The sequence below is a fragment of the Neopsephotus bourkii genome, unplaced genomic scaffold (genome assembly GCF_033783945.1).
Source record: "Neopsephotus bourkii isolate Nb327-2 ecotype Australia unplaced genomic scaffold, CSIRO-AGI_Nbou_v1 NB_1792, whole genome shotgun sequence".
Taxonomy (NCBI): Eukaryota; Metazoa; Chordata; class Aves; order Psittaciformes; family Psittacidae; genus Neopsephotus; species Neopsephotus bourkii.
This window is the reverse complement of record NW_026902266.1, coordinates 11717226-11726636: the sequence shown is the minus strand read 5'-3', so window position 1 is coordinate 11726636 and position 9411 is coordinate 11717226. Positions and strand designations below refer to the sequence as shown.

Here is a 9411-nt window from a genome sequence, read left to right as displayed (position 1 = left end):
AAAACACTAAACAAACACTGCCTCAACTGGACTATAGTTGCTCATGCTCCTGCTTTGAGGATTAGGACTGCTCATGGAAAAATGTGTGTTGTGCTTTGTTTGGAACTCATCCCACATGTTAATGTTGTGATGTATAGCCTCCATCCTCCACTTAAGCGTGTGGCTGGAGTGGTGAACATGCAGAAATGCTTTATATGGGGGAGGGTTAATGCTTTGTGGAGAAAGAGATTTCTAATAATAAACACATTTTGTGTGGGTGTGTGGTGAGTTGTTTGTTTGCTTGGCTGTTTGTGTTTTTTCTAAAGAAATTATTTGTGAAAGATCATGTGTCCTCAGTGCACATTGGTCATTGAATGCTAAACTGTCCTACTGGTAGGAGCTGGCAAAAGGGCTCTCCTAGCACTCAGAATTCTTTTTGCCATTGCTTTGCTACACAGAAATGCATGACAGTGGAGGTCAGGCAGCAGCATGTGATGTGCCCCGGAAGAGGATGGTTTCAGAAGCAGGGGCTTGCAGAGGATGCCCAGGCTTCAACTGGCAATCTGTGGTGGACTCCTAGAGCCTGAGTGCCTAGCTGGATGAAGCAGGCTGAGTCTTCAGTTTCTGCAGCAGCTGTGTCTGTAAGGCCACTTCTCTGTCCCCTGTTTTTACTTCAGGAACCCTTTCCTCCATTGCTCTGTCTCTTTATTTGCCTCCTGGGATGCTGTTGCAAGCATTTTAAACATGTCGTCATCTCTGGAGATCTTCTTTTTCCTACATAGATTGGACAAGTATTTGCTTAATGACAATAGCAGCCCTGTCCTTAGTTGCCATGAGTTGTCAGCTGTTGGGGGGAAGGAGAAAATGAGCTATTGTAAGAATGATGCTTTCATGCCAACTGGAACAAAGAGCTTGGGTTCCTCCCCCTTCCCCCTTTGTTTTAGCTTTCTGGTTCTTCCCAGTCTTGGAGACAGCATGGCTTTTTCAAAATCTTTTGCCTCTGAAGAATGAGGGGCATCAGTCTACCTTGAGGAGAGGTGTGTAGAAAGAGTCAGTGCAAATCAAACTAATGTCCGCATCTGTTCTTACAGCGTGTGTTGTGGCAAGGGGAAAACAATGATGCATGCAGAGGCAAGGTGGTGTTTGTTTGCACACTGGTACTGCCTGTCCTTACTTACGCAGGTATCTCTTTTCCAAAAGGCATCACACAAACAAAGCTGTTGCACTGGAGTGGAAGGACACTATTGGCTCTGAATGGTATCATCCTTCATGAGTCACTTTGAGAGAACTGCACTGATGTGCAATTCTCTTCCCTAAATTAGATTTTCTTAAGGTTGCTCTTATTTTATGGCTCTCTTACCTTTCCCAACAACTGTAGTCAGCATGAATTGCACAACAGTTAAGTAACCCAACAGTCCAGAAGGAGGTATGCAGAACCTTAGTCGTGCCTTGAATCATTTGTATTTTTGCAATCTCTGGCTGCTTTTTTTAATCCTCAGCTGCTTCTTTGCTGCTACATTTGCTTGTATTTCTGTTCTGTTAATTGGTGCAGTGCTGCAGTCTTCAGCTACGTGACCATGTAGGGCGGAGGGGAAGAGAGAGTGTTAAAAGGAAGATGGTGTAAGCTGCCAGATGGCACATGCCAGAACTGAGCAAGTAAAAGTTCTCTTTCTCGATCATCGTTAAGGGCTATCCAGACAGCCTGTTCTTTTTTCAGCATGGCCTCTACTTGGAGTGAGAGATGCTGCCTTTTGTTAAAAAAGAAGGTGGGGATAGCGTAGATGAATACAGCAGCCCTTGTAGACTACCTGGAAACAGGCTGCATTAATGATACAACTGGAAGGGCAAGAGTAACTCTGACACATCAGAAACATTCCCATCTTCAGTTCTGTGGTGCATCTTGTTTCACTGATCAGCACCATGGTCTTCAGAGCATCTCTTCTCTGGCTGAACATAGAGAGGTTGAGGGTTTCAGTGTTATGCTGGTGCTGTTTGGCTCCTTAACCACCTGTGGCAGGGACAGTTTTCTTCTGTAACACCCAAGAAGTGCTGGTATGGGTTTTATTGGAAGTATATTTCAGTTTAGGGAGCAGTAAGGTCTGGGTTTCTGCAAGCACTCAGGTCACCTGGGGCTCTGTTCTGTCCTGTTGGCCACCATTGGCACTATCATCTGGATAGCTGCTTTTTCACATTTGTTCCTTACAGTGGGTGTAGCTCAGATGTGTGCTGCTGCCCATGTCTCCCCAGAGCAGGGAAAACAAAAGTTTGGGTACTGCCTTGGACAGGGGCATGAGCCATGACTGCTTGCCCTTGGTGGGATGGGGAATGCAACATGGCAATTGGAAGATCCTGATGAATGGATCTGCAAAAGAAGGTCCCAGCTGGCCCATTGGCAAAGTCTGATTGGTGATGACATGAGGTGACATCTGGTTGGGATGATGGCAGTGCTGTGACATGCCTGGCAAAAATTATACAGGTTGCTGGAAAACGAAGGGAGTGTGGGGGTGAGACCAGCCTCCAGCTTCACTGGAAGGAAACTGAACTCCCATCTCCCTTGTGCACAACTGCTAGAAAAATCACAAGTAGTAGCAACAAACTTTGACTTCACAAGCAACTTTGGGGGGTTGGGGTATCTGTATGTGTATTTTGTTGTTGCTGTTTAAGTGGAATTTTCTTCTGATCGCTGCAAGGTAAGTTACAGCTACAGACAAGTTGTAAAAGATTATAAAGTGTAAATTATATGCTCTGCTGATAGAATCCAGGCACAGGGTTATATTAAGGATTTGTCACACAACGATCATACTTCAGACTTTATCCGTTATAGGTTTAGGTCTGATTCCTAAAACTGTAATTTGTGCATCATGTGATTCTTTCTCTCCCTGAAGCCTCATTAAATGTATATTTTAGTAAATTGCTTTATGTTTCTAAGAGAGTTGACTGACCCCTAGTGCTTAATGGAATTTCTTCTGACTGGAGTGTTAAAGCTGCAGTGGAATGATGAATAGCATCAAACTGTAGGACAGCTTGTGAGATGCATCAAATGTGAAATCAAAATGGGTGCACGTTTGAGGGACAAATGAACTCCAGCAATAGACATAGTTCCCTATTGCCATATGGGTTAGTATGTCACAAGAGCAAGGTTTATTCCAGGAATTATTCTAGGGCCAAAGGGCAATCTGATCATCAGCAGAAGGATATTGGTGCTGCCAGAAACAAAGCTGCAAACAGCATAGGAATTTGAGAAAATGCATTCAGTGCTGTGTTTGTGATGGATTTACATATTTGTATAACTGCAGAATGAATTAATTATATTCCCACTGCTTACAATACAAGAAAAGGAGAAGATAATATTTTCCACTGATGGTGATAATAAATATGATCTGTATTAAGTAGTTAAAAATTATTTGGGCCAAATTTCCATGAAAATTGGCAAATCATGTATGGCCAGTTTTTCCTGACAGTTGGCAAGAAAGTGAATTCAAGGAGTGTTGCTGGAAATCTGGATGTTTAGATACGATTCTAATGCCACTGGAAAAAGCCAGGAGTTTTTATATTGGCTTATGCAAAAATATGTAACATGATGAAATGCTACAGGAAACTGAAGTTATTTCCCCACCACCTTTACGTTGCTCAATGCAGCTGCTGTGCCAGCCTCTCATACTGGGGCCAGGAGGCATGGGGGTGCTTTGTCAGCCCCCCTAGGTTCCTCCATGCTAGGGCTGAGCCAGGGGTTCTGCGGTTGCCCCTGGTGCCTGGGAAATACCTCCTCAAGGGCTCTGCCGGTGCTTTCAGGTCATGGAGGCAGAGATGTTTCTTTCACTCGTGGGAATTTTTGGTATTTCCAAATTAAGGGGGTTTTCCCCATTGATAGAGAGGGGAAGCTTTCAAAATGAGAAACTTTCAAAACCTTGTGTATATTTATGTGGATATATAAAATAAAGATATCTCTTAATATGTTTAGAGCTATCTGTACCTGTAAAATAAAGGTCTCTCTAAACATACTTATTTAGAGATGAGACTAAAGCCAAATCTACCTTTCAAACCCCAGATTGCCTCTGTCCCTTTTCAGCTGGCAGACACACAGCAGAGCCCTCTGTAGAGATAAGAGTCAGCCTCCCTGCGGCAGAGCGATTAAAACCTCCTGATCTGAACTCCCGCAGACTCCCAGCACTTTTGATCCAGATCTGAGCTTGGTGGCACAAGCCTGTTTCTAGCGCTAGTGGAGATAGCTGAACCACTACAGCAATCACAGCTGAGCACTAGAAAATGGAAGAAGTGAGTCACATGAGGGAGATGAAAGCCAATGCTAAGTGCCGTGATTATTCTATCAAATGACTGCTATAAACATGTCTTTAAAAAAACCCCATAATCTTTAGCTAAACAATGTCATCAGGTGATATTAACTGGTGACACTTCCTAATCTGGGATTGTGAACTATCTGGCTTTGTGTACACTTTGCTTTGCAGTGAACTATCAGAAGCAGAGGGGTAGTAGCACTCGCCAGTCTGGAGGCCCACCGAGGTATGAAACACCAGCATTGGAGAGAGGCCAGCAGCCCCCCTGACCGGCTGTCACACAAAATGGTTTGTGCTGGTACCACCCTGGAAATGGTTTTGCAGGTGCCCCAGTGAAGGGCAGAGGCAATGCGGTGGCTGGGTGGGTGAGGCACCTAAGGAGGCACCCAGTTATTTCTCCTGAGGGCCCTGTGTTGATCCCTGCCTGACAGCAGCAGGGCAACAGCACCATGCCACGGGGCTGTGGTGAGAGGGGAGTGTTGGACCAGGCATGTAAGGCTGCTCACTTACTCCATAAATGGGCTCAGCAGAGATGGATCCAGGTGCAGTTATGTAATCTTACAAATTATTTGCTGCCAGAGCAGGAGACCTAACCTGTAATCCCCAGGGGTATTTTGTAACAGCACTTCCTGTACCTGTGCTACCAGCAGCCAGAGGTTCAGCACAGCCTGCAGAACCTGGCGAGAAATCCAAGTCAACTTCCGGGACCTTGTTGGGCATCATTTCTGTGTCATTGCTTGGGACAGTAGTTTCAAATGGGTTTTTATGTCTCTATGCACACTACGTATACATTGTTTGAGCTGTGATGTTGATATAACAGGCAAAGTTATGCTTGGTGAATTCAGAAGTGTGCCCTCTTTTGGTCCAACACCCCTGGCTCACAGTTACAGCTACTATCACACCAAAATGTCCAATTAGTTTCATGCTTGGTGGGTGGATAAAACCCACTATTTTGCTGTGGTGGTTGCTCTTGCAACTGCTGTAAGTTCTGTATTTCCTGTGTGCTTTGCCAGCAGGCTGTTTTCTGCAGCCCTTCTCAGCATGAAAAGCCTCTCTGTAATCAGAGTTCTTGACTGACCCCTTCAAAAATTCAAGGACAGGAAAGAAGAAGAGAGATTTCTCACACCACTGGCTCTCTCTTCATGAGACCAGGAGAGTTAAACCCTAAAAAGTCCCTTTAAAATGTCAAAATGATGTAAGGTACCTGTGTCCCACCCTTCTTGGGTGTCCTTGGCTCCACTGTCCTTGACCTGAGTAATTTCAGTGCTATTTGTTTTGAGTAATTTTGGTTTTGCTGCTGCATGTCCCTGTGAATAAGAAACAATGTTTCTATTGGCAGCAGTTAGTTCTTCATCCACCCATGTCTCCTCAAGTATGATAAAAGCACAAAATGAACTCTCAGTCTCTGACCTTTCCATCGTCTGTGTGCGTTTTGTCACCCAAGTGGACCAAGAACAACTTTTCCTCCTTGAAATGTTCATGTGTCCATGCTAATGGGAGAAGTCATAATATTTGGGTCTGGACTTGGAAGATATCTCGCTATTTGGATTTGGAGGTTTGGTTGATGCCACTTCTAAAGCCAGCTCCAAGTTCTGTAACTTGAGAACTGACAGTGTGAAATCACTGGGAGCTCTGCCATGCCTATTTGGGCGCTACAATTTCATACTCAAAATTTCCTGGGTTTGAGAGTCAGTGTTTCTATCTGAACCATCTTTAAGTGGGGAGAAGCAGGTTATTAATGAGGTTAGCTCTTCAGGGATTGTTTTTTTTCCTTTGTGTGTTCACATTTCTGGGAATTCCACACTGCAAAGCTTTGGACCAAAGGTCTTCTCAGGTTTAAAAAAGCAAGAAGGGTTCTTACAAGTCTCTGGGAGGCATCTCTTTGGCATTCATGTCCTCTTGGCTGCAGTCTTCAAGCCCACTGGGAAATGAGTGAGAATCGAACATTCTGCACACAGCGTAAGAATGCCTGCTAGCTTTAAACTTGCATTTTTTAAACTGGTTATAATGTTTTCTGTTTAAGAAGAATGAAGCTCCTAAAAAGTATGTGTGCTACACATGACAGGACTGCGGTTCCCATAACTTTCTCCAAAGCCTGATAGAAGTTCCCTGCAAAATTTGTAAGCACACCCTCTCAAGTTCTGAGTTATGGAAAGTATCTCTGTTGAGTTCAGATTTCATGACTCTTTGTTCCTAGCAGAGATTATAATTTGTTTACACTTCACTAAAATGTTGAATCACTAAATTCATAACATTTACTGATGCCTGTGGCTGCAAAAGGTAGAAGCTGTCACCTACTAGTAGTGTTAATAGACATGTTGAATAGCTTTGTGGGATGCCTAGCTTATTTTTGTTCTGCAGTGCTACACAGCCATGGTTTTTATCTTGCTATATTCCTAGAACCAATAACAGGACCTGCTCTTGCATCTCCCCATATCCTCCTTTATTGCCTAGAAAGGAAAGTGTAATGCAGCTGCTGTTCATGGTGGTGCACAGCTCTGTGGTAACAGGGGTGCATGGGGATCGTGACTAAAGGTCCTCCTGTGACTGGACACCTGCCCCACAGCATGTTCAACTCCAAGATCTGCTTTCCTTTTCTACATGGGATAATCCCAGTCTATGCTAGAGTAGCTACTTCTTGATATATGACTGCAGCAAAATAGTTACCTTTTAATGTGATATTCTTGCTTTTGCTGTGCCCATGACATAGGTTATTATTATTCCAGAACAGAAAGTATATATAAAGTATATACCTATACAGTATATATAGAAAGTATATACCAGAACAGAGAAGTACTGGTATTATTTGCAAGTGAAATGAAGTGAGGCTGGAGTGATTGTTTTGTTGTTGTAGGCTCACCTGGGTCTCGTTTCCTTTTTTTTTCCTCCCGTTAAAAAAGCAGTAAGAGACTATATTAAAGAAATCCCTGAACTTTTTGTCAGGGTCACATGGTGGTTACATGATAAAAAAGGAATGTATATCCTTGAGGAGACTGTGGCTTACTTGACCTGGTGAAATCTTAGGGCTTGTGGTCCCATGAGAATTAGACAAACTGTGGAGTTTGGACATTTTCCTATGCATCCATGTTATTTTGATTGGAGGCTCCTTTCACAGTTCTGCTGCTTCTATATGACCATGCACAAATCCCTAAACTTCTTAGTTCTTCAGTCTGCTGCTCAGTGAAATACAGAAAATCTTGATGTATTCCTGCCTCACAGGGTTAACATGTGGCTTGTTTGCATGAAAGCTATCACGTAAACTCTGATAATCCAGCGGGCCCATACTGAAAAGCATGCAGTCTGAATAGTTGTACATGCTTTCTTCTCACTTTCAGAGCAGACAGATCTTTCAACATGTTTTGTTTTCAGATTTTGATCTTTAACCTTGATACTTATGATGGTCGGAAAAGGGAGAGGGTTGGCAAGTGTGTTTCTGGTAGAGATTAACCAGACCAAGACCAGTGAAGCAGCTGGGGGGGATCCCAGCTCTTTCCTGTACAGCACACCTAGCCCAGGAGTAAGTCTGTGTCATGTCAACAAGGAAAAGATCTGCCTCCACTTGGCAGCAAGTTCGTAATACTACATTTGCTTTCTTGCTGTTCTTTCTCTCAGTATTGCTGGTATATTCTTCACCTTCCTCTGTCAGCTTTCTTCTCCAGGCGCAAGGAGTTTCACCACTGTGTTCTCTTAAGAAGTAATGTTAAAAGTTAGTCTTTTAACAGCACTTAAGAATCCTTGTTTCCTCTCTTGTTAGAGGGGAGAAGATGATGTGGGGATGTTTGAGGATTTTGTTTTGACTTTGATTTGCTGAGGTGTAGAAAGTATATGAAGCAGCCTGGGATTTTAATTTCATTTCTTCTGCCCTCTGATTTTGTCATTTTGGAAACATAAACAATGCATAATAGTGCCTTGTTGCAACATCTTCCGATAAGACCCATATGAAATTGCCTTGGTAATGTGGTTGGTTTAAATCCCTGTTGCCCATTATATTCTTTCTGATTAAGTAATTCAAAGGCATACGTTCAAATCAAGATGTTCTTGATCTCTCTTGTTGCCATAGTGGTTTTTACCATAGAAAAGACTGTAAGACCTGTCCCACTTTCTGCAACGATTGGTCTGCACTCCTGCAGCTTGAATGTTAGTACAAGATCTTAAACGTGGATGACAGCTTTGTAACACTGGCTTAAATGCTGTGGCAGTCCTCCGCTCCTTGGCTTGCCCCATGACAGGGATAGGGTGGAAGGGCAGGGCCCATACCTATCAGGCTAACTCCTGGATGTGCAGAGAAATGCTTACTGGGCCTACTGTGAATGACTCACACCTACATCCCAGCAGTGCTCTTCCTTAGAGAGGTTTTGCATGTGTCTGAGCAATTTCCTGAACAAAGCCTTTCGTTTGTAAGTCTGGTAAGTGTGGTATATACCAGTAGTGCTATGGTAATAAATGACAGTTCTCACAATTAATGCCAGCACATGACTAGCCTCTTTCAGACTAAAATAAGTAATTCCATGATCTTGTGAGTGCGACTATGAGGAAAGAGATTCCGAAATACTAAGAACTTGAGGGGATTAGCAAAAAAATGCAAACGTTTGTCTTTCGGGTTAATAGCCTGTGTGGATGCTGTCATTCTGCCTCGGGACCCTGTGGGTTGGCATCAAGGCTGTCTCTGAGCGTGTTGAGAGAAGTTGAAGTATTATTAGTATGGGCCACATTCCACTGATGTGCAGCTTCGAGGTGCTGAGGACGCCCTTGTTAAAAACTTGGCAGATCATCACAAGCATCTTCCATGCTTTTGGCCTGAGGGAGGTGTTCCTTTATGAGCTGCATTAGTCAGGAAAAAAGGGGAAGGTTTCAAAACAAAGCCAAAGTTCATACTCAGAAAAGAAAAAAATTCTTTTGCCTTTTTAAACTAGCATATGTTTCTGGGGCATGTAGTTGCAGGCATGTGCAAAGCCACAGGAGTCATAAGCAAGGTGTAAGGCTTGCTGAGAAGGGAGCTCTAGAGCTCTCTGCATGGTCTGACAAGTACTGGCTCCTCTGTTAAAGACTTTGCCAGGAAGTTTTCCAGCTCAAGTGGACATGTTGCTAGTAATGAGGAAAAACAGCTTATTGAACTTCAGTGAACTTGCAGAAAATA

General features: G+C 43.4%; 1 long non-coding RNA gene across 1 annotated transcript in view; it reads left to right on the top strand.

Annotated features, from left to right (window-relative positions):
- The first annotated feature begins 380 nt into the window (after window positions 1–380).
- LOC133226543 (uncharacterized) overlaps window positions 381–9411 on the top strand; it is a 32075-nt gene continuing 23044 nt past the window's right edge. Inside the window, exon 1 of the long non-coding RNA XR_009729543.1 lies at window positions 381–620. This is a non-coding gene — a long non-coding RNA (uncharacterized LOC133226543). The remainder of the gene's footprint in view (window positions 621–9411) is intronic.